At 45.8% G+C, this 24,922-nt stretch overlaps 1 pseudogene; it reads right to left on the bottom strand.

Annotated features, from left to right (window-relative positions):
* Positions 1–1,132: 1,132 nt before the first annotated feature.
* On the bottom strand, positions 1,133–22,774 carry LOC125446326 (zinc-binding protein A33-like; annotated as a pseudogene).
* Positions 22,775–24,922: the final 2,148 nt, after the last annotated feature.

The raw sequence follows: 24,922 nt of genomic DNA, 5'->3' as shown, positions 1-24,922 counted from the left end.
AGGCAAGTTCCTGTTCTAATGGAAAGTGAGCTCTCATAAATATATAGGTTTCTTTCCCTCCAGTTTTATGACATAGCAGTGACGTACTGAGCAATATTTACAGACCTGAGAAAAACAAATTCAGTTTCTCAGTTTTATTAAATCATGTGCGGGATACAAATTACTTCAGCATGGTGAGATTCTGAGGGTAATCAGTCTGACATTTTTATTTAAGATAGCAAGATGTAGGGGTGGATGAACAAAATAGGTCAAGCAGCAGCAAATGAACAGGAAAGCTGATGTTTTGGGGGTCTAGGCCCGAAACGTCAGCTTTCCTGCTCCTCTGATGCTGCTCGGCCTGCTGTGTTCATCCAGCTCTACACCTTGTTATCTCAGATTCTCCAGCATCTGCAGTTCCAACTGTCTCTGACATTTTTATTGTGATTGACCCCAGTCTTCCCTGGAAAGACACCACTGACCCTGCAGTGAAATGGTTTGGTGCCCCCCTGGAAAGACACCATTGACCCTGCAGTGACATGGTTTGGTGTCCCCCTGGAAAGACACCACAGACCCTGCAGTGAAATGGTTTGGTGCCCCCCTGGAAAGACACCACTGACCCTGCAGTGACATGGTTTGGTGTCCCCCTGGAAAGACACCACTGACCCTGCAGTGAAATGGTTTGGTGTCCCCCTGGAAAGACACCACTGATCCTGCAGTGAAATGGTTTGGTGTCCCCCTGGAAAGACACCACTGACCCTGCAGTGACATGGTTTGGTGTCCCCCTGGAAAGACACCACTGACCCTGCAGTGACATGGTTTGGTGCCCCCCTGGAAAGACACCACTGACCCTGCAGTGACATGGTTTGGTGTCCCCCTGGAAAGACACCACTGACCCTGCAGTGACATGGTTTGGTGTCCCCCTGGAAAGACACCACTGACACTGCAGTGAAATGGTTTGGTGTCCCCCTGGAAAGACACCACTGACCCTGCAGTGACATGGTTTGGTGTCCCCCTGGAAAGACACCACTGACCCTGCAGTGAAATGGTTTGGTGCCCCCCTGGAAAGACACCACTGACCCTGCAGTGACATGGTTTGGTGTCCCCCTGGAAAGACACCACTGACCCTGCAGTGAAATGGTTTGGTGACCCCCTGGAAAGACACCACTGAGCCCAGTCTGAGAACCACTGACTGATTCATCTCCAACACCGTCATGTAGCGCCACCTTCCGCCTGTGGAGCAACATTACAGGCTCAAAGTCCCCGGGTTCCTGCAGCTCACGGCCTCAGGGATGATGTGAAGAATCAGTCAGTGTCCTTTAATCCCGCAGATTGTCAGAGGGGCGGAGTTATTCCCGTCAATATTCATTCCCGGACTGAAGAAGGGAAATATCCCCTCAGTGAAAGTGTGGGTGAAAGTGTGGAGATGGGACATGGTGACCGCCTTGTAAAATGACACCTGTCCACCCTCATAGTCCAGGAAAACCCCGATCTTCCGGGGATTCCCACTCGGGGAGAAGGGGTTCGCTGAGGGGGAGGTGGAGGCAAAATAACCTTTTCCGGGAATCAGCGCCACAATCCAGAATCCGGTCTCCTCCCGCTGGCGGATCCCCCCTTTCCTCTCCACAGACTCCCGGACCACTCCCAGATTCCACCCGGTCTTCTCCCCCACTTCCACCTCCCAGTAATGTCTCCCTGATGTGAATCCCTCTGATCCCAGGACACTGAGCCAGAGATCAAATCTCTCCGGGGAGTCAGGGAGCGGCTGTGGTTTGTATCCGAGTCTCACACTGGTCCGGTCCTCAGACAGGATGAGCCGGGGATGCGCTGTGTTCGGGTCCAGAGTGAGAGAGGCTGGAGCTGGGGGAGAGATCAAATAACACCGTCAGTGAGAGGGAGGGAGGGAGGGAGAGGGGAACGGAGGGGAGCAGGGAGTGAGGGCCTGAGCGATGGAGGACGATGGCTGAGGTGAGAACCGGAAAGGGAGGGTGTGAAGGAGAGAGAGGGTCAGGGAAAGGGCAGTGAGTGAAGGTCAGTGCAGTGAGGGATGAGGGAGAAGGATGGGGAAGGTGGATGGCTGTGGGGGGAGGAGTGAAGGAGGTGAGAGTGCTCATTTGGAGGGGAGTGGATGGGGAAATGAAGTGCTAGGGAAGAGCAGATGGAGGCAAGATGGAGCGTAAGGGGAGAGGTGGAATGGGCGGTGAGAGAGGTGGAGAGTGAGGACATGTGGACTGGAGTGGAGGGATGTGGAGTGGGGAGAGAGGGTGAAGAGTGAGGAGGGGTGGGAGAGAGAGGAGGGGACTGCAAAGAGGCAGTATAAGGGAGAGAGAGGGGTGGACAGTCAGGGCGATCCCAGAGGGGGCTGAACAATGGGATGATTGAGTGCTCAGGTGAGAGCGATGGGAGGGAGTAAACTAAGGGGCGAGGAGGATGAAAGATCAGTATGGGAAGTGCAGCAGCATCTGAAGTTCCAGGAGGGCTGAGGAGAAGAAGGGGGTATTGAGGGGATGGAAAGTGTGCTGGGAAGGGCAAGGGGGAGTGCACTGTGGAGGGCAAACTGAAACACATAGAATACAGGGAGAACGACCCATTTGTATACAGAACTGGATCAAAGGAAGTACGAAGGGGAGAGCAAGGTTATGTGAGTGGGTGGGAATAGGGGCAATGAGGGGAGGCAGGAGCCATGGGCAATAAGGCATTGGGGAGATTGAGGGAGGGGTAGAGCGGGGTTGCGTTTGTAAGGAAGGGTTCAGGGAGGGTGGAGGGGAGCATGGCAGAGACTGGGAAGAAATGAGGAGAGATTTTTGTCTGCAGAGTGAAAAGATGGGGGCAGTGACGGAAGAGGGATGAGTGGAAGCTGAGGAAGGATTTGGGAGAGTTTGTGTAGGTTTTGTGAGGGGAGGGGACTGATTGGAATGGGGTAGGGGCCAGTGGGTGAAAGTACAGAATGAGAGCGTGCGGACGGGGGAGTGCAACAATAAGTGGACACTTGAGTGGGGGTGATAAGGAGAGTGAGGGGGATGGTTCAGGGAGTGACAAGGGGTGGGTGAGGGGAATGTGAAAGGGAGATGAGAGTGAGGAAGTGGGAATGGCTGAGCTGGAGGGAAGAATAAAGAGTGAGAAAGACAAGGAACTTTCGGACATGGAAGGAATGAGTGAGTGGGAGAGGGGGAGAGGGGTAGAGGAGGGAAGGACTAAGAATAAGGAAATTTAAGCGATATGTGACAGTGAGAGCGTAACAAAACAAAGTGATGTGGGGATTCTGGAGGTGAGTGAATTGGAGAATGAGATGGAAATTGAGAGCAGGGAGGCAAGAGTTAAGGGGAAGGGGAGTGGGAGTGTGAAGAGGCAAGATGAAAAAGGTGAGGAGAATCAGGTCGGTGGTTGCGGGGGGTAACCATGGCATAGTGACTATGGATGAGTGAGTAGACAGGGAGGGCACTTTATGAACGGGACTGAGAGCCAGTGTGAGGCAGAGAGCAAGAGCAGAGCAAGGTTGATTAAATTAGATTAGATTAGATTCCCTACAGTGTGGAAACAGGCCCTTCAGCCCAACAAGTCCACACTGCCCCTTGGAACATCCCACCCAGACCCATCCCCCTATAAGCCACACACCCCTGAACAGTACAGGCAATTTAGCATGGCCGATCCACCTAGCCTGCACATCTTTGGACTGTGGGATGAAACCGGAGCACCCGGAGGAAACCCACGCAGACATGGGGAGAATGTGCAAACTCCTCACAGACAGTTACCGGAGGCTGGAATTGAACCCGGGTCCCTGGCACTGTGAGGCTGTAGTGCTAACCACTGAGCCACCATGCCGCCCTGTAAAGGGGAGAGTGACCTGGTTGGGAAGCTGTACTCTACATGACAGTGAGCGAGACTGAGCAGAGATGGTTTTAGAAGTGAGCGGGCTCTGGCGGTAATGCTGTGAGATTGTGGGCGAAGGGCAGAGCAGGAAGGAGAGAGGAGCACTGATGAGGAAGGTCAATTGGAGAGTATGAGCACCAGCAGAGTAAGGGGTAAGTGGAGTGACTGGGAGTAAAGATTGGAGAGTGAGGGAGAGGGGAGAGTGAATTTTGGAGGGAGGACAATCAAGGTGAGGGAGTACTGACTGATGAACAAACGAGAGGAATGGGTGGATGTGAGGAATGTAGAGGTGAGTGGGGTCAGAGTTGGAGATCAGCATGGGAGGCTGTGGTCTGTCGGGCTGAAGGAGAGTATATGGCAGGGAAAACCCAAGAGGAGAATGATGTTGAAGGGAAAGTGGCCGGGATGGGAAGTAACTGGAGTGGACTGTGTGTGAGAGACAATAATGCATGGAGAGGGAGTAGGGGGGAAGAGAGGGAGTAGGAGAGGCTGGGGGTGGGGGTGGGGAGTAGAACTGAATGTGTGGTCAATGATGGGAGTGGGGAATGAGCAGGAGGGATACAGCAAAGCCAGAAGGGAGTGAGGGTTACAGGTGCGGGGTAGAGAATGAGCTTCGTAGAGGAGTGATAAGGATGGAAGGTGAGGGGAGTGGTGCCTGTTTGGAGTCCAAAAGGGAGAATATAGCGAGTGTTAGAGATAAGGAAACTTGAGGAGAGAGTGATGGAATGATTAAGAGGCTGAGTGATGAGGCCAACAGTGTGGAGGAAGGCAGAGGCATGGGGTAAGGGAGAACGGGAGGGAAGTGGAGATGAAGACCATGATTAGGAGGAGAATCAAGCAGAGGGGAGGTGGCAGTGAAAGGGGGATATGTGGAGAAGGCCGAAAGTGTGTGGGTGAGTGAAGGGGTGTGGACATTTGGGGGGTGTATGAGATACAGGGAGGTGCAGTGATGTGGGGGAGACATAGGAGAGTGGGTTGGAAGAGAAACTGTGGGGGAAATGTGAGCGAGAGGAGAGAGTGAGGGCAAGTGGATATGAGGAGAAGGTGGCCGGGAGAGTGATGTTTTGATGCTGGAGTAAAGTGAGGGTAAAGTGTGAGGGGAGAGAGGTGCAGGGGAAGTGTGAGTGATGATGGACGGTGAAGGGGAAGTGGAGGAATAATGGGCGGAGCCATCAAGGAAGGCGAGTGTGAGGAAGAGGAGGAAGTGAAGAGGAAGTCTGTGAGGACGGGGCATTTTGGGAAGGGGTTGTTTCACTGGAGGAAGTGAGTGAGGGTGAAGCAGAAGAAGAGATGAGAGAGATAGAGAGGGGACAAGGAGACCAGGCAGGAGAATTTGGGATGGTGCCTGGGGGTTTGTGGAGTGAATAACTGGGGGGATGTGTGATACATGAGCATTGTGAGTCAGAAGGGAGTCTTCATAAGGAAGAATTATAGAAACAAAGCATTACTTCAGCAGAGAAAAACTGTCACATTGCAAGGTGAAAATATGTTAGTTTTGTTTTAATTTGTTCACAGGATGTGGGCAAGGCCAGTACTTATTGTGCAGATGGCAGTTAAGTGTCAATCACATTGCTGTGGGCCTGGACTCACATGTAGGCCAGACCGGGTCAGAATGGCAGTTTCCTTCCCTAAGGGACATGACACAACCAGATGTTTTTTCCCCACAATTATGAATGGATTCATGATTATCATTAGACTCTTAGTTCCAGATTATCTAGTGGAATCAAGGGTTATGGGGATAAGGCAGGAACAGGACACTGATTGTGGATGATCAGCCATGATCATAATGAATGGTGGTGCTGGTTCGAAGGGCCGAATGGCCTACTCCAGTATCTATTGTCTATTGTCTGTTATTTTCTGTTGCGGCAGGATTCAAATGCAGATCCCCAAGACATTACCTGGGTCACTGGATTAACAGTCCAGCAATAATACCACGAGGCCATTGCCTCCCCAGTCTGCAGCAACAGTGAGTCATTAAGAAGGCCAATGGGATGTTAACCTTTATTTCCAGATAAACTGAACATAAAAATTAAAAAAAATTATCCTTTAGTTACAGAGAGAAGAGGTGAACTCACTTCCTGAGTCATGGAGTAAAAGTAAAGTAAAGTTGCCATGGCCTCAGACGCTGCTCTCTGATTCGAGAGAGAGAGAAAGCAAAAGAGAGAGCAGGCTGGAGCTGAGTTTAACCCATGGATCATTAATGCTTTCAACCTGGAAAGACAAATAACTTCTCAAGTGTTGTAGCAGTTTCTGTCTCCTTTCAGGCAGTGAATTCCTGGCACTCACTGCCATCTGGTCGAAAAGTATTATCATAAATTCACCTGTAAGACTGTTACTCCTTCCCTTTAATCTATCCCGAGCATATTGACCGTTACAGGAAGGTGTAAGGTACCTCCTATTTAGCCAAACTATCCTTCTCGTTATTTTGCACAGCTTCATCAGATTCAACCCTCAAACTTCTGTGCTTCAGAGAAAACTATCCCAGTCTGTCTTCAAGGGTGAAAAACTTCATCAGGCAACATCTCGGTGAATCCTAGCCTTTCCAGCCCTACCCTGTCTCCTGTTGGAATTTCTATGGATCCATCATCCACTGCAACAATATCATTGCCTCATTTTTGTAAAGTTTTCCCCATATGGCCTCAACTGAGCCTTTGGGGACTCTGGCCTTCAGGGTTAAGTGTCAGGTTCAATAAATTTCTGGTCCAAATAACTTCTTCCATGTTTTTACCCACCCCCACAGCCCAGGCTGTGTCATTACATGGGCTACTTTTAGCACAGCCAAGCCATTTCCACCTTCTTATGGTCCCCATTAGCAGCTTTTGTGTCACCTTCGCTCCCCCTTATCCATCCCTTTGACTGTTCAACTGTTGTTCTCTCCCTCTTCTTTCTTTTGGTTATTTACTGCTTTACCTTCAACCCCCATCTTCACCATATGTAGCACCTTTTCCTGGCAACTGTACCAAAGATGTTAAATTTGCTTCCTACCCCCTGATGCTGCCAGACCTGCTGAGTTGAAATGGCAATATCTGTTTCTCCTGTAGATTTCCAGCATCTGCAGTTTTTTGTTCAATTTTAGGGCAAGTTCTGTTCAAATTTCCTTTGTTTATTGATAGCCAGATTAGACAGATGGATCAGGGAAAATGGGAATAAATATGATGGAGGGAGACGGTAATGTCGACTGGGAGGGGATGAGTATGAGATTATTAGTAAGTGAGGTTGGAATAATGGAGGTACAGAAGTTGGAAGTGGCGTAGAGGAAAGATGGAGGGAACAGCAGAGACAGATGGAGGGTCAGTGATGAGAAATAAGATTGGAGTGTGGTGTGGTGGAGAGATGGGTGGAAAGGACCATGAAGCTGAGGGTGAGAGTGTGAGTGTGGGTCTAGTAATGGTAAATGAAAAGAAAGAGCATTGTGGGATACAAGGGGAGGGGAGAGTGAGAGGAATGGGACAGACAGAGCATGAGGACAGAGTGAGAGAGAAACACGAACAGGAGTAAGACAAAGGGTGTTGTGATTAATAATGAAGTGAAGAAGCCAACAGTGAGCGGGAGGGAAAGTTAAGTGACAGGCAAGAGGGAACAAAGCATGAGTTGACTGAAGGTGAGATTGAGGGAGGGATTGAGGACAGCAGCTTCCTGGTCTCCTGAAGCTGGGGGCTGGAGCTGGCAGGAGGTGGCATCAGGACCAGGGCAGATCTTGTGGCTCTGTTCCATACCCCTCACCCATTCTCATAGTTTTACTCTGTCTTCCCAATTCTCACAGGTTCACCCCTTCACTCACCATCCGGGAACACAGTGTGACCAACCCCCTCATTGGGGAAACGTCTGTCAGTCTTTTTGACCAGAGTTGGTCACTGTGAGGGGAGGCAGCAGAAAGGAGAGTGGATCGGAGGAAGGCAGGAGGGCACGTAAGAGTGAAGGGTAGCGAGCACGGGTGTAAAGTATAGAGAAGGTAAGAGGGAAAAATAAACTATAACAGAGAGAGGGTTGAATAGTTAGAGGGAAATGGCTGAGTGCAGGACGGGAGTGTCCTGGTGGGTAGAGAGGTTGGGAGAGTGACTGAGTGCAAGAATTGGGGGGAACGAGGGAAAATGGTAAAGGGAGGGTTATATTTGAGAAAGTGTGAGAGACGAGAGATTTTGCAGGATGGGATAGAGAGAAAGTAGGAGAGCAATTAGAGTCATAGAATGAGGGCAAATGGGTGAATGAAAGAGTGCGAGGGAAATCAGAAATATGGAGGGGGGAAGAGAAACGAGGAGAAGGAGAGAAAGCAGGAGATAGGGAGAGAGTGAGGAGGAGAGGGAGCAGGGACGAAGAGGAAAGAAGAGTTATCAGCTGGGACAGAGATGAGGAATCTGAGAGAGTGGGAGTGAGGAGACAATGGATGCAGAGTGTGGGTGGGAATTAACATTACTTTTCAGCAGCATGTTCATGTTGTGATATTCCCTTTGGGCAGATGGCAGGTGTAACTGTAACACAATCTGACTGTGTACAGCTACACAATGTAATGTGTGTAAACAAAACTAAAATGTGATGGATTCTGTTGAGAAAGACAGCTTCTGAAAGAGGGCAATCTCACTGATGGGGGAAGAGAGTGAAGGAACTAGGTTGCAGGGGGAAGGAGACACTGTGTCACACAACAGCAGAAAGGAGGACTGTGGGTCTGAGAGAAACAGTGCTGCCCCTTCCACCTCCACATTGATTTTCAATGAGCTCAACTTTTCACTGCCACTACATACATGTCCAGAAATCCAGGGGGTTCGGGGCTTGGGTGTCAGGACATTGCAATCTCTGAAGACAGACTGAAAACAGCCCCAATATGAGCAGGTCACGTCTGTTTTAGAGACGATCCTGGTCCTTTGAAATTTCACAATATAACTTTCAGTTCACCATGAATCATGGAAGGCTACAGTACAGATAGAGGTCAGTCAGGCCATCATCTGTGGGCTCAATCACTTTAATGGGACATGTCATTTCATCTTTTCGAGGACAGCTGGTGATTGGCAACAAATTGTGACCAAGCCAGTGACACCCATATCCCACATTCAGTTCTAGTAGGTGTTATTCAAATTACAGTGATCGAAATGTAGATAGATTTCAGAAGGGATCACATGTTAAAGGACTTTGTCAAAGAAAATAAGGTTGGAGAAAAGCTCCTAATACAGAGGAGTCCAGGATGGCTCTCTTGAGATTGAGTTTATTAAATCAGTAAGGTGAGTAGTAGAGCACGTAAGGAGAGAGATCCATTGACAAAATGATCTCAGATGAAAAACAGGAAGGAAACTTGAATAGACAGCAGTTAAGTGGGGAGAAAAAGTAGGGTCAGTGGAAAAAAAAAATCTCAATAAGAAGAAACATCAAAATTGGAGATAATAATGAAGCCAAAAGACAGCTAGAATACATCCCAGAAGAAAGCTAACACCTGTCCTGAACCCAGCATAGCTGCAGTGTAAATACAACAGCTCAAGTTTGAAAAGAGACAAAATGCAAAACAGATTAAATTTCTTCAGTATTCTGCGACTATCAATTTACAAATAGTTAATATTTGCAGATTTTATTACATACCAAACGTACATCTTGAATGAATTGTCAGTTTTTTTTTGCCCCTCTGTATTTAATGGCTGAATGACACCTTTCTCCATTGTGCATTGACAGCATTTCTCCCAAGCTTGAGTGTGAAGACCTCGTAGTATTATCACGAGACTATTAATCCAGAAGCTCAGCTAACGTTCTGGTGACCCGAACTGACTCCTGCCTCATCAGATGGTGGATTGTGAATTCAATTTAACAGTGCAACCATTGTCAACTGTCAACAAAACCCATCTGGTCTTTCATGTTCTTCAGGAAAAGAAATCTGTCGTCATCAACTGGTCCACCTACATGTGACTCCAGATCCACAGCAAGGTGTTTGAATCTCACTTGCTCTGTGAATGGCCAAACAAGCTGCTCAGTTGTATCAATCACTACAAAGTCTCAAAAAGGAATGAAACCAAAAGGACCATCTTGCATTGACCTAGGCACTGGAAAAGACAATGGCCGAAACAGCCCTGTCGATCTTCTTGACAAACATCTGTTAACTCTCGCAATATGGCGAGAGCTGTCTCACACATTCATTAAGCAACAGCCAGCCACATACACACTTATGGAACCATAGCTTCCAGACAATGTCCCAGACACCACCATCACCATCCCTGCATGTCTTTTCCCTGCAGCAGCACAGACCCAATAGAGGGGAGAGCACAGTGGTGTACAGTTGGGAGGGAGTTGCCCTTTGATTCCTCAACAATAATTCTGAATCCCATGAAGCCTAGTGGCTTCAGGTTGTTACACATTTGGGGAGAGTAATTGTGAAGTGGAAGGCGGGAAGCTAAAATGTGTAGTTCATTTGAGAGATTTGTGTTTTTTCTTTATGTAGAAATTTTAAAAAGAAGTGCACGGCTGTGAGCAGCAACTGAAGTTTCCAGAACAGAAAGCGTCAAAAAATGACAGGAGTGAATCAAAAAAGCCTCACAGGTGTCGGCTAAAACAATAATCTTGTTTTGATGTTGTGGCAATGAGTTTGCACTCGGCCAATTAACTTAAAACTGAACTCAGTGGTTCGAAGCCAATTGAACTTAAAAAAACTGATTAAGTTACAATTTATTGCTTCTTGTTAATTGGGTTTATATTAGTGGGACTTGTCTTTATTTAAACAGCATTCCAGTAGAATTTAGACGAGGTAAGAAGTAATTAATAATAAGTGGGAATTGTCAGTTTGTTAGTAAGGGTGGTAATTTGTTAATTGTTGGGTTAACTAAATAAATTGTTTCTTGTTATTTGGAAAGTGAGGATCGCAGTATTTCTTTCTTTTAACGTCCCGTTGAACAGATTACGAGGGTAAAGACAAGCTTCTCTGCCTGTTTCGGGAGTAATTATTAGCAGCGAACCCCTACTCCTGCCATACCAGATTAGGGCTTGTGTTTTAGTTTAAATACGAGAGGGGTTTGGCCATTCCCCATTGTAACAAGTTTAAACATGGGTAAGGAAACCTCCTCCAGCTCAGGATGATGATTAGCTTGTACTGTGTCCCTGGGTCACCCTCGCTCACCTCCCCTTCCTCCCCATAAACAGTCTAACAGGAACACAGATTGTTTGTGCGGGCTGAACCATTGTATCATTTCTCTCGAGCTGCGTGATGAAGGCACGCTGTCGAAGAAGGTGCACAATGCGCGAATCTTCACCACAACGTCAGGGGTAAGGGTGACACTCTGTGTCATCAGGGATGATATCAATAGGAGGGCCTGTCTCACCAGCTGTCGATTCAGATTGTGGTCCTCATTGCAAATTGATGATGGTGAGGCATTCTGCCAAATGACCTTGAGACACTGGTCAGGGAACCATCCAAGAGGATCCGCCATCTCCTTTTCCTGCAAGGTGCTAAAGTAGTTCAGAGTGCACCACGGTCCAGTGGATTACTGGTCACAGAAAAAAATTCTTCAGAAACCACTTCTTTCGGGATTGTTGGTATAATTTTATTCCACTTCCTGGTGGCTTCCATATCAGCCTGACCAGTCCCATCTCTACAACACAAGGACAGGTAGAACCTCAGCAACATAGTCCTGAACCTTGAAATGCATCTGTCTGCAACACACGTTTGGGTTCAGTTCGTTTGCACTGGAAGAGCAACAGATTTCAGACAGACCAGAGTGACCCCTGGGGTTTGTGTATTGCTGCATCCAAACACAAAAGTCATCATCAGGATGAGAAAAGTATTGTGTGTTTTATTTTCCTCAATATTCAACACTGTCATCAGCATCAATCAATCACAAGTGAATCTGTTTGTCCAATGAGGAAATACCATATAAATGGCCATGTGTTCCATGGGTCTTTACAAGTCTGATGAGTCTGATTCTAGAGCTGCACCTCCCAAAAGACATTGCTGATCGCTGTTCCCAGGAGTTAGTCCATTGCTTTGAAATCGATGGCATTCCTTTCTTCACTTTCTTTCCTGTTTTCCTTCTTCCCAATGAATGTGCTGAAATAATTCTGTCCTTTCACACAAGATATTTCCAAGTCAGTTTCTTCTGACTGAGGGCCACTCACGCATTGACATTAATATTGCATGTCTTGGGTGAAGCTGTCAGGGAGTCTTTGAAATGTTTTCTTTGTCCTCTGATTTGAGTGCCCTTTTTTGAGTAGTGTGAAGAAGATTAGATTTGGCACACAGAACACAGGCATCCTAAGCATGTAGGTGTTGATTTTGGATAATTGCAGTCTCGATGCTGGTGCTGTCAGCTGCTACAAGGAGCAGTACGTCAGTCCTCCCAGGTGAAGCAGTGAATGTGTGTCAAACAGCGTTGATGGTACTTCTCCAAGGCCTAGTGGTTGCATTTATACATGGTCCAAGTTTCAGAGCCGTGTCAAAGAATTAGGATGACTGCCTTCTACACAAGCATCTTTGCACCGACACAAATGGCACAATCCTTGAAGACTCTCAAACGTAGGTATCCAAAGGTGAAGACATCTGTATGCTATCTTCCTGTAGACAGGGTTCACTATTAATGCCCCGCCAGTGCAAACAATATTTTGGGTGATTGCCACATTGTGGGAGCGTGCTCTGAGCCAGACCTGCTCCTGGTACAGCAACACTGAGAGCACCTCACACACGATATTCAGTTCCTGACTGACAGGGGAGAGGCAGTCTCCCTCTCACATTCACAATTTGTGTTTGCACATGGCCTCACTCGCTACAATTTGGGTGCACGCCCTAGTCTGTCTGAACAAGGCCTAAATACCTTCAGGAGACCTAAGGTGATGATGAGAAGACGATCAGTGAATTTGGTCTCAATCCTGAAGAGCTTTTTCCTTGATTACTTCAGCAAAATGTGATTGATAGCGCAGACTGTGCACATTTCAGGCTTGTTTGGAAAGACTTCCAATTCCCACCAAGTGATTCAAAATGTGGAAATGTGGAAAGAAAAGCACTGGCATTCTTTGCGGTTACGTCTGAGATAGTTGTTCAGTGGAACCAATGAACTTTCAGAAGGCTGTCAGCAAAGTACCACATGTGAAATTAACGTGGGACTGTGAGAGCATGCATTTGGGGGAAACGTGTTAAGGCAGATAGAAAATTGTTTGCAGAGAAGAAACAAAGAGGAGCAAGTCCTTCTGCTGGAATCCCCGTCAGAAATAGTATACTGAATTAATTCTCTCCAGGTCCTGCCCAACATCTGACTGACAATTAACAGCATCAAAATTGAAAATTTCGTACTATTGTGATGCTGTTTCCTTGACCTTGCTGTTTGCACATTGGCTCTCTCATTCCCAAAAATAACGAACAGGAATATTCCTCAAAAACACTTCACTGGTTCAGAAGCTCTTTGAGCCACACTGTGGGCATGAGGGCAGATTTCAAGTGAGCCGCCCCTTCTCCCAGGGCCACTCAGAACCTTCACACACGCAAAACCCTTGGAAAATTGAACAGAAATATTGTCTTGAATCCCAATCGTCAGATTGGGATCAAAATCATGGAGTTCCGAGTTGGTTAACTGCTTGATCAATGGGATCATTCAAAATATATCCCTCACTACCACCAGACTGTGTTATCACCATCTTTATAGAAGCTTATAAAAGTCCCTGACATTCGGAATATTTTCCAATCAAGTTGGATCTATAAATGTTTATCGGCTCCTGTTTCCATCCTTCACCATTTCGGTCAGATCATCGTACACCCTCCATTATCAGTTTCCAAAGCCCCTTTTCTTGATGAAAATGCTTCATTCCCCCAGCAGATAATGTGCTGGTGGGACAGGCTCTCTTCTGTCTAAATGTCTTCCTGATGATATGATGAAATGTCACCCAAATATCAATTGAGATGCAACCACATTAGCTTCCTCTCGAAATTGGATTTGTGTGCTCTACTATTTAAGTTAGAGAGGTCCTGTCACAGCGCTGACTCAGAGGGCTGATAGCTTCAGACACTTCCCCAGATGTACACACAGAAAGTAAAATATGATAAGGAAGCATCTCGCAGGATTAACAAATACCAACATGAGTGTTTAAACTAGAGAATAGGAGCCCCTTTAGTTCCTGCACAACTGGATTTATTGTCAGGAAAGCTAATGCACGTGTTTACCTGGGTGAATGCTGTGGATCATTTCTCTCCAGACTGTGTACTGTAAAGGGCCAATGATCATTTCAATAGACAGGGAGGCATCAGAAGCTGTGAGTTTGCGCTCCTCCTCACTAATCCTGTAATATTAAACAGTTGATGTTACAAATCTGCCTTACTTATAGATTTCTGAACTGAGGTAAATGGTCAATGTTTCAGTTTATTCAATTATGAATAAATGTGTTTCAAGCTTGAAGTGAAATGTCAATATTATTTTTATAACAGAGCCAAATGTAAATTGATAACACAATGGAAATGATTAGAAACAGCCTGAACAAGAACTAGGTATTATAATCTGATCACAAGTAACACTGTGTTCACCATGGAAGGTGATACAAGTTGATACCCCTAACACCCCAAACTACACTACGTCCCACATGTACACAGAGCTTGTGGAATGAGACAAACAAACTGAAATCATCTAAAAGCCTCATGTCTAACTGTGTAACATGGAGGTACTACAACCCTCCGAGAATCCTGCTCCTTTACCTCAAACCTCTTGACTATCTCTGATTGTAGTCCCTTCCCCCAATGGAGGGTGGACATTCAGTTGCTCAGACCTTCAGCTCTCGAGGTCCCTCCCTGAACCTCTCCATCTCTTTCCTTCTTGCTCCTCCTTTGAGTTGCACTGGAACCGGCATCAAAGATTTGCATTAATAGCTCAGGGTCAACCCTATTTCACTTTCTAAACCTTCAGTGAAACACTTCAGGACATTATTTTACATTAAATGCGCTTTTAAAATGCAAAACATTGTTGTAGACAAAAGATAAAGCAGTAAGTTTGTAATCTAAAAATACATCAAGTTCCCCTTTTAAACTATGATTGGCTCAGGTTGGTCAAAAGCCATGCAGGGACAGGGATGGCCATTCCCTGGTAACACATAACATAAATTCAGAACATAGAACAGTACAGCACAGAAATGGGTTTTTGGCCCATGATGTTGTGTCAAACATGAGGCCAAGTTGAACTAATACCTTGTGCTTGTCCTTGGTCCACATCCTTCCATTTCTTGCATATTCATGTGTCGATCAAAATGTCTCTTCAACGCCCTTTTGGGTCTGTCTCGAACACTACCCCTGGCAGTGCATCCCTGACTCTGACCACTGTCTGTGTAACAATCTTGCCCCTCACATTTCTTTTGAACTTTCCCCCGTCACGTTAAATGCATTCCCCCTAGTTTTAGACATTTTATCTCTGAGAAAAAGATTCTGACTGTCATCCCAGTCCATGGATCTCATACTTCTACAGATTTATATCAAATCTCCTCTCAGCATCTGCCACTCCAGAGGAAGTGACCAGAGTTGTTTGTGTCTCTCCTTATCACTCATACTGTCCAGTCCAATCAGCATCCTGGTAAAGATCTTCTGCCCCCTCGCCAAAGCATCTACATCCTTCCTGTAGCATGGCGACCAGAATTGAATGCAGTACTCTAAGTGTGCCGAACTAAAGTATTATAAAGTTGCAACGTGGCATCCTGACTTTTGCACTCAATTTCCCAACCAATAAAGGCACACATTCTCTTTACAATCCACTTTCAGGGAGCTATGGATTTGAAATCCAAGATCCCTCTGTACGTTAACGCTGATCAGGATCCTGCAGTTAACTGTCTAATTTTCCTTAAGATTTGATCTCCAAAAGTGCACCTCTCACTTAGCCAGGTAAACGTCCATGTGCCATTTTTCTAACCTACTTTCTATTTACAACTGATACACATGGAAGATGTCTCCCTCTCAGAGACAGGAGGATGGTTACAGTCACACGAACAGCACGCATCAGGGCACAGATCCGTAGATATGTGCAGCATGTAAAATGACCCTTTGGTCCAAGTCTCCCATGCCGGCCAGATGTCCTATACAATTCTAGTCCCATTTGCCAGCATTTGGCCTATATCCCTCTAAACCCTTCCTGTTTATAAATCCACCCATTTCAATATTGTCATTGTACCAACCCAGACCACTTGCTATGGCAACTCATTCCATGCATGCTCCACCCACTGCATGAAAAAAATGCTCCTTAAGTTCCTTTTAACTTTTTCACTCTCGTCTTAAACCTACGCCATCCAAGCCTGGGGAAAAGATCTTGTCTAAACACTCCTTCAATGCCCGTCGTGATTTTACAAACCTCTATAACATCGCTCCTCAGCCTCTGATGCTACAAGGAAAATAGCCCCAGCCTATTCAGCCTTTCTCTATAGCTCCAACTATCCTTGTAAATCTTTTCTGAACACTTTCAAGTTTCACAACTTGCTATAGCAGGACAAACAGGATTGCACATGGCATTCCGAAGTGGCCCAACCAATGTCCTGTACAGCCACAACATGACTCGCCAACTTCTACTCATTGCACTGACCAATAAAGACAAGAATACCAGATATCTGCTTCACTATTCTGTCTACCTGTGACTCTAATTAACAAGGAACTATGAATCTACACACCAAGGTTTCCTTACTCAGCAAACCTCCCCAGGACCTTACCATTAGCGCATAAATCCTGGCCTGATTTGTCTTATCAAAATCCTACATCTCAGATTGATCCAAATTAAATTCCATCTGATCATCCCGAGCCCATTGGCCCATCTGATCAAGATTCCATTGCACTCTGATGTAACCTCTGTTGCTGTCTATGACAGCTCCAAAATTGGTTTCATTTGCAAACTTCCTGACCATAGCTCGTCTGTTCACATCCAAATCATTTATAGAAATGTTGAAAAGCAGTGGATCCAGCAATGATCCTTACGGCAAACCGCTGGTCACAGGCCTCCAGTCTGAAAACCAAGTGTCCACAACCTGTGTCATGTGTCAGGTACAGACAGCAGCGATCGAGTGAAGAGAAGCAATGGTTGTTGGAAAAGCTCAGGAGGACTGGCAGCATCTGTGAAGAATAAATCAGAGTTAATGTTTCGGGTTGGGAGACCCTTCCTCAAAACTGATGGTAGCTCAGAAAATGTCGGTTTGTATGCCAAACTCAGGAAGGGGATGGGGTAGCGACGCATGTTCGGACCCCTGGTGAGGCAGGAGGTAAATGGGCAGGTGTTACACCTTCGCTGGTTGGAAGGGAATGTGCCATGGGGCTGTGTTGGGAGTGAATAAAGAGTGGAACATGGTGTCCAAGAGGAAACGGTCCCTGTGGAAGGTGGCCGGGTTGGAGGGGAAAATGTGTCTGGTGGTGGCATCTCGCTGGAGATAGTGGAAATGGCGTCAATCGATCTTCTGGATGTTGATGCTGGTGGGATGGTCAGTAAGGACAAGGGGAACCCTATGGCTGTTGCAGGAGGGAAAAGGAGGGGCGATGGCAGAAGTGTGGGAGATGAGTTGGACCTGGTTGATGGTCCTGTTGACAACCGAGCTGGGAATCCTTGGTTGAGGAAGAAATTTGACGTTTTGGAGCTCCCTTGTCGAAGTTGGCCTCATGTGAACAAACGTGACAGAGGGAGAGGACCTATCTTTAGTTCTGAGGAAGGGTTACCACACCCAAAATATTAACTCAGATTTTTTTCTTCACAGATGCTGCCTGACCTAAGCTTTTCCAGCAACTTCTGTTCTTGTTCCTGATTTACAGCATCCGCAGTTCTTTCAGTTTTTGTTGAGATCGAGTGAGTGCCGAGGACAGAAAACAGGCAGCATGAGTATACTTAAAAGGGAAATCAGGAGGGCAAACTGAGACAGTTCTTTATCCAAATGGCTAGTTCTCCCTGTACTCCATGTGATATAACCAGTCGACCACCAAGCAAACTTTTCAATCACCTAACTGAAGTCCATACAGAGCACGTCAACTGCCCTCATTAATCCTCTTCATTACTTCTTCACAATACTCAATCAAGTTAATGTGAGACATGATTTACCACACACAAAGCCATGTTGACTATCCTAATCAGTTCTTGCTTTTCCAAATACATGTACATCCTGTCCCTCAGGATTCCCTCCAACAGCTTGCCCTTGAGCGATGTCAGGCTCACCAGTCTATTGTTCCCTAACTTATTCTTACAACATTTCTTATAACAGTGGAACCACATTTGCCAACCTCCAAATTTCTGGCACTTCACCTGTGGTTGTCAATGACACAAATACCTCAGCAAGGTGCCTGGCCCTAACTTCCCAAATAGTTCTCTGTTGCACCTGATCAGGTCCCAGGGTTTAGCCACCTTTATGTGTTTTGAGTCAAGCAGAACCCCCTCTGCTGAAATATGGACATTTCCCAAAATGTTGCTATTGATTTTGCCACGTTCTCTAGCTTCCAATTCCTTCTCCACAAGAAATGCCGAAGCAAAATACCTCTTTCATATCCACCCCATCTCCTGTTGTCCCACACACAGGTGGCCTTGCTGATTTTTAAGGGGCCCTATTCTCTCCCTATGTACACTTTTATCTTTAATGTACTCGTAGAATTCATTTGGGTTCCCCTTAAACCTATCTCCCAAAGCTATTTCATGTCCCCTTTTTGCCCTCCTGATTTCCCTCTTAAGTATACTCCTACTCCATATGTACTCTTCTGGGGATTCACTCAATCTCTGCTGTCTTTTCCTGATATATGCTTCCTTTTTATATTGACCAAAATGACAATTTCTCCAGTCATCCAGCATTCCATAAACCTACCAGCCATCACCTTTACCCCAACAGGAACATACCGTCTCTGGAGTCTCACTGTCACATTTTAAAAGGCGTCCCATTTTCCAGCCACCCTTTTACCTGCAAACATCCGCACCCCAACCCCCCATCATCTTTTGTAAGTTCTTGCCTAATACTGTTAAAATCGACCTTGCTCCAATTCAGAAGTTTAACTCTTAGCCCTGGTGAATCCATTTCCGACCCTTCCTTAAAATGAAAAGAATTCTGCTCACTGGCCCCAAAGTACTCACAGACTGACACTTCAGTCACTTGCCCAGTCTTACTTCCTCAGACTAGGCCAAGTTGTCTACCTTTCTCCAGTAGGTACCTCCACATTCTGAATCAGAAAATATTCTCAGTGATCTCTTCCAGCCTGAGAACCAGCTTGTATTATATACAGGCATCATGTCATTGATTATAATAATGTAGAACAGTTTTAAATAATCTAATACTGTTTCAATCCTACTATAATCATGTTATTACAAGAAAGATTTGCATATATGGAGTTTCTGTTGCTGAATAAATGACCTTCAAAAGAGTGACAATATCCAGGAAATAAATCAACAGTAACACGTCACTGAGTGACTGAGCAAACTGTGCAGAGTTTCAGTAAAACATGTCCTACCTTGTCTTCTGAAAAGCTTCATCCTGAAAGAAATGAATCTCAAATAGTGAGGATGTCAGAGAGATTTCAGGAGGTGACAGAGAGGCTGCTGAAATGAGCAGACACAACACGGAAGTGTAAAGCAATGCATAATGGAAGGAAGGTTGAGGAGAGGATAAAATAAACAAGAACTAAACATCGTTCCTGCTCACAGAGACAGTGGCTCTCACATTTCCACTGTACCAGACACACTCACACATTATCATAGAAACATGCAAAGTATGAGTAGTATGAGGCCATTTGGCCCATCAAGCCTGCTCTGCCATTCATTATGAACATGGCTTGAGCATCAAACTCAACGTCTTGTTCCTGCTTTTCCCCCATATCCTTTGATCCCTTCAGCCCCAAGTGCTATCTCCAAATCCTTTTTGAAATTATATCATATTTTGGCCTGATCGGTTCTCTGTCATCTTATTCCTTTCTCATCACATGACATTGAGTATCTTTGCCTGTTCTCTGGTTGGTTACTCAATGTGTTGGTCCAAAAATTATCCCCGTATGCACTCTATGAATTCTACTCCTCCCCTAATATTACTAATCTGATTTGCCCAATCAATATGCAGATTAAAGTCATCCACAATCAGAGATATTTATTTATTCCATGCATAACTGAATTTCTGCTCACTGCCATTCCTAATATCGTGTTCACAGTTTGTGGATCCAAATACAACAAACGCTAATGTTTTTTGAACCTTGCTATTTTTCACTTCTACCCAGACAGATTTCACAATATTGGAGCTAATATCTTCCCTCACCATTGCATTGAATTTCTCTTTAACCAGCAATACACATTCACCACCTTTACATTGTTGTCTTCCTTCCCAAATACCGAATACCTCAAAATATACATTTCTCATCCCGGTTCACCCTGTATCCACATCTCCGTAATTCCGAATTCCTGTCTGTTTTCAAATGTTTATGTAATTGATTCTTGATTGTGAAAGCCCTGCATATTAAGCCACAACGCCTCGAGGCTTGTCTTTTTAACGTTGCTTGTGACGTTCCCATTACTTTTGCCCTGTGGCCCTTTGGATCCTGGCACATGATTTCTCTGCCTATCACCCATCTTATTCCCTGTTCTGTCTTTTTTCTATGACCTTGAACCCCCTTCCTCTGATTCCTTGCACAGGTTCCCACACCCCTGTCATTTTAGTTTAAAATCTCCCTGACCATCCAGCAAATAGTGCCCTAGGACATCAGACCTAGTCTTGCCCAAGTGTAGGGGCACAGTTTGAATGAGAACATGGAAGCATGGTTCGTAACTGGTGGCATATTAGACAGTGAAGAAGGTTGTCTAAGATTACAAAGTGATGTCAATTAGAAGGGTCAATGGGCTGAAAATGGCAGATAGATTTTAATTTGGATAAATGCAAGGGGGTCCACGGGATTGAAGTACATAATTCTTTGAAGTTTGTGCCACAAATAGACAGGGAGGTAAAACAAAAAGGTGTTGAGCACACGTACCTCCATTATTCAGTCCTTTGACTAGGAGTTGGAATTCATGTTGAGGTTGTACAGGACAGGGCATTGGTGAGACTTCTTCAGGAATGCTGTGTCCAGTTCTGGTCATTCAGTTATAGGAATGATTTTGTTAAAATACAGAGGATTCAGAAGAGATTAAACAGGATGTTGCCAGGTATGGAAGGTTTGTCTGATAAAGAAGGACTGAATCGGCTGGGAAATTTTCCTCTGGAGTGTAGGAGTTTGAGACGAGACTTGATAGAAGTTTGTCAAATTATGGTGGGTATCAATTCAGTTAATGATAGTTATCTTTTTCCCCAGGGTGGGGGGATTTCAAGACAAAGTGGCATATTTTTTAAGGTGAGAAGACAGAGATTTTAAAAAGACATAAGAGGCAAGCATTTTACACAGAGGGTGGTTCACATGTAGAATGAACTTCCTGAGGAAGTGCTGAATATGGGTACAATTATAAAGTTTAACACACATTTGAATGTGCATAAGAAAGGTTTGGAGGGACATGGGCCAGGATCAGGCAGATGGGACTAGTTTACTTTGGGATTATGTTCTCCTTGGACTGGTTGAGCCAAAGGGTCTGTTTCATGCTGTATGACTCTTTAACGACAATGGGAATTCCAGGAAATATTTAAAGTTGACCAAATAGAGATCACAATAATGCAAATATCAACATCACAACTCATTCAGGGAGTCTGCCCATATCCACATGATTCGGTAGCCAGTGTGGGAGCAGTCCAACCACAAAGTCATGAACAAAAAACAACAGAAGTTTTTGGAAAAGCTCAGCAGGTCTGGCAGTATCTGTGGAGAGAAATCAGAGTTAATGTTTCAGGTCTAGTGAACCTTCTTCCCATTGTCAGCGATCCTTGTAGTTCTGAATAAGCGTCACTAGACCAAAAATGTCAACTCTCAGTTGCCATCCTGTTGACTTACTCCAACAGTTTCTATCGCTATTTCTGATTCCCAGCATCTGAAGTTCTTTCAACTTTCACTTACATAGTCAGTTCTGCTTTTATTTTTTCAGTGAATTTTCTATTTACGGTTGTCATCATGACTGAAGTTTCAATGAATGGACCTGGAACATATTCCCTCACCTTTAGAAATATCAGCTCATCTGTTTGTTCCATCTGTTTCTGCAACGTTGACAGTTTCCCCTCAATAGAATTTAAATGCTCCTGAATCTCTTGAAGGTTTTCTTCCATTGGCTCGATAATCCTCTCCTCTTCTTCCCTGATATCTTTGAGCAAACGCTGCTCCTTTTCAGTCAGAATCTGGTGCATTTTGTTGAACTCGGATGCGATGAGGGTCTGCAGCCTTCTCGCCTGTTCCTACCAAATGAAAAGTAAAATATCATTAATGTTCCCCGATAGAAGGAACAAAACTAACCGAGATCCAAGAAAATCAGCACAGGGAGACCTCACCCTGACTTTGGAAATCTTCCGTTTCTGGTTCAGTTCCGTTTGTAGAGCCACCGATTTATTCTGTGCGAGACAACCTAAGGAAGATTTCAACAGATCCTGGAATTGGGAGGGAAAATCGCAGAATTAAAGTGTCAGAACGTGAAATAGTTAAAAAAGAAACTCGCAGTCTGTAAAATACCCCCTCCCCACCACACCCCTTTACCTTATAGATTTCAACAGCTTCATTGATCGGGATGAAGCAGTGAACTCTGTGTTCCCGCGAATCTCTACAAATCAGACAGATCAGTTTCTCATCGGTTTCACAAAACAGCTTCAGATTTTCCTGATGCTTCTCGCAGTGGCGGTTACTTTCCTTCTCTTTCGGATCCAGATTTAATTCTCGAGCTTTCTCGGCCAGATTCGCTGAGGCCCGATTTACCCTGAGATTTCTTCCCGGATACTCCTCTCTACATTCCGGGCAGGAGTTTATCTCCTTCTTTTCCCAACTCTGGGTGAGACAGGATCGGCAGAAGTTGTGTCCACAATCCAGTGAAACCGGGTCGGTGAAGAAATCCAGGCAAATGGGACAAACTGTCTCCTCGGTCCAACTCTCTCCGCGCTGTGCTCACGCCATCAATGTCAGCATTTCCGACTGAAAGAACACTTTCAGTTTCAATATGACTGCTCCGGTGAAGACAGTCAGTTCAGTGACTAACCGATGAATTTCGCTGCAATTACCAGAGAAGAGTCATTCCCAACTATCTTTTGTCTTATCAATATTTTGACAGGGCGACAGTGAGAAACAGCATGTTGAAGGAGAAACAGGTTCATGACGGCGGGGGGAGTTGACTCCGGCTCGAGAGGGTGAAGGAGCCTTGAGCGATGGCATTGAAGGAGAGAGGGTGACAGAGAGAGAGAGAGAGTGGGAGGGAGAGAGGGAGGGAGAGAATCGGGCGAGGTGGGCGGGGAGTCACTTTTCACTGAATTTCGCTGCAGGTTGGACTCTGCCCAAAACAAACCCTCTGTTGAAACCCAGTTGCCTTGGAGAAAACGTCAGCTTTTGTGCTCCTAAGATGCTGCTTTGGGCTGCTGTGTTTATCCAGCTCCGCACTTTGTTATCCCCTGGAAAATACACTGGATTTTAAGCAGCGACCATGTGGAGAGCGTCGGATTGAAGGCAAATGCTGGTCCAGGCTGGGAAGTTGACGGAGCGACAGGAGGCATTGTTAATATTAACCTGTTTTGTTATCCGTTTCTGATCTCATAACCTTTGGTTTCCTGTGTTCTTCAGCCAATGCCCAGACTATTCTGTTCAGTCACTTACATTGCAGCCCACTTCTTCATACTGTCATCATTCTATCTTCGAGTTAAAAGCCTTCGTTTCACGTTGACAATGTTTCCATCACTCTATTGATTCAATACTTCGATGTTGGGACAGAAATCCACAAATCTAACTTCAATGCTACAACAATGCTGAGATTTTCAACAGTGTCGAGAGAAGCATCATTCCCAAATGATGTTAAATGGACAAGATAGCAACAAATTGATTTCAACATAGACAACAGTGAAAACTGTTTTTACTCTATTCGCTGTTCACAGTGTGCTCTCCTCGACATGAAGAGATGAAATGCTGACAGGGTGAACGCTTTCCAGATTACCTACGTTCTGTCCGTAGCAAATGACCCTGAGGTTTCTGAGATCGTAAGAACTGCAGAAGCTGGAGTCAGAGATGACACAGAGTGGAGCTGGAGGAGCAGAGCAGATCAGGCAGCATCAGAGGAACAGGAAAGTTGGCATTTCTGGTCGGGACCCTTCCTCAGAAATCAGGGAGGGGAAAGAGGGATCTGAAAAAAATAGGGAGGAGGAGTGGGGCCGGGGAAGGGAGGTGGGTTGGTAATAGGTGAGTGCAGGCAGGGAGTGCTGGCGATTGGTCAGTGAGGCGGGAGGGGCGCATCGGTGGGAGAGAAGACGGCCAGGTTGTGTCAGGTCAACGAGGCAGGGATGAGAGGGAAGATTGATCATGGGATGAGGTTGGGGGTGGGTGGCGAGAATTTGAAACTGGTAAAGTCCACATTGAGGCCATTGAGTTGCTGGCTCCCACGGCGGAATATGAGGTGCTGTTCCTCCAGTTTGTGGGTGGCATTGAGACACTGGAGGAGGCCCAGAATCGACATCTCACCCATGGTGTGTGAGGGGGAGGTTAAAACGGTTCGCGACTGGAAGGTATTGTTGCTTGTCACATACAGAGCGCAGATTCTCGATTCTTTGCTTGGTATCACTGATGTAGAGGAGGCCACATAGGGAGCAGCAGATACAGGAGACAAATTGGAAGACATACAGATGAATCCCTATTGGATGTGAAAGGACTGCTTTGGGCTTTGGATGGAGGTGAGGGTGGAGATGTAGGGGTCGTTGTAGCACTTCCTGCGTTTGCGTATGTGAGGGGGAATTCTGTCTTTAACTTTGTTGGGGGAATGGATTTGAGGGCAGAAGTTTGAGAAATACAATAAATGCGGTAGAGTGTACTTATGGTCACTGGAGCGGGGAGGTTGCTGTCAGTAAAATAGGAGGACATCTGGGATATCCAGGAGTGGATGCTCCTTCTTGGGAGCAGATGCAGCAGAGGCTGAGGGATTGGGAGTAGGCAATTGCATGCTTGCAGGACCGTGGATGAGAAGTGGTGCAGTTCAGGGAGCTATGGGAGTTGGTGGGTTTGAAATAGATGTCAGTGTTGAGACGGTTACTGGCGATGGAGACGAAAGGGTTCAGGAAGTGGAAGGAG

Source organism: Stegostoma tigrinum, chromosome 34, assembly GCF_030684315.1.
Source record: "Stegostoma tigrinum isolate sSteTig4 chromosome 34, sSteTig4.hap1, whole genome shotgun sequence".
NCBI lineage: Eukaryota > Metazoa > Chordata > Chondrichthyes > Orectolobiformes > Stegostomatidae > Stegostoma > Stegostoma tigrinum.
This window is presented reverse-complemented; position numbering and strand designations above follow the sequence as displayed.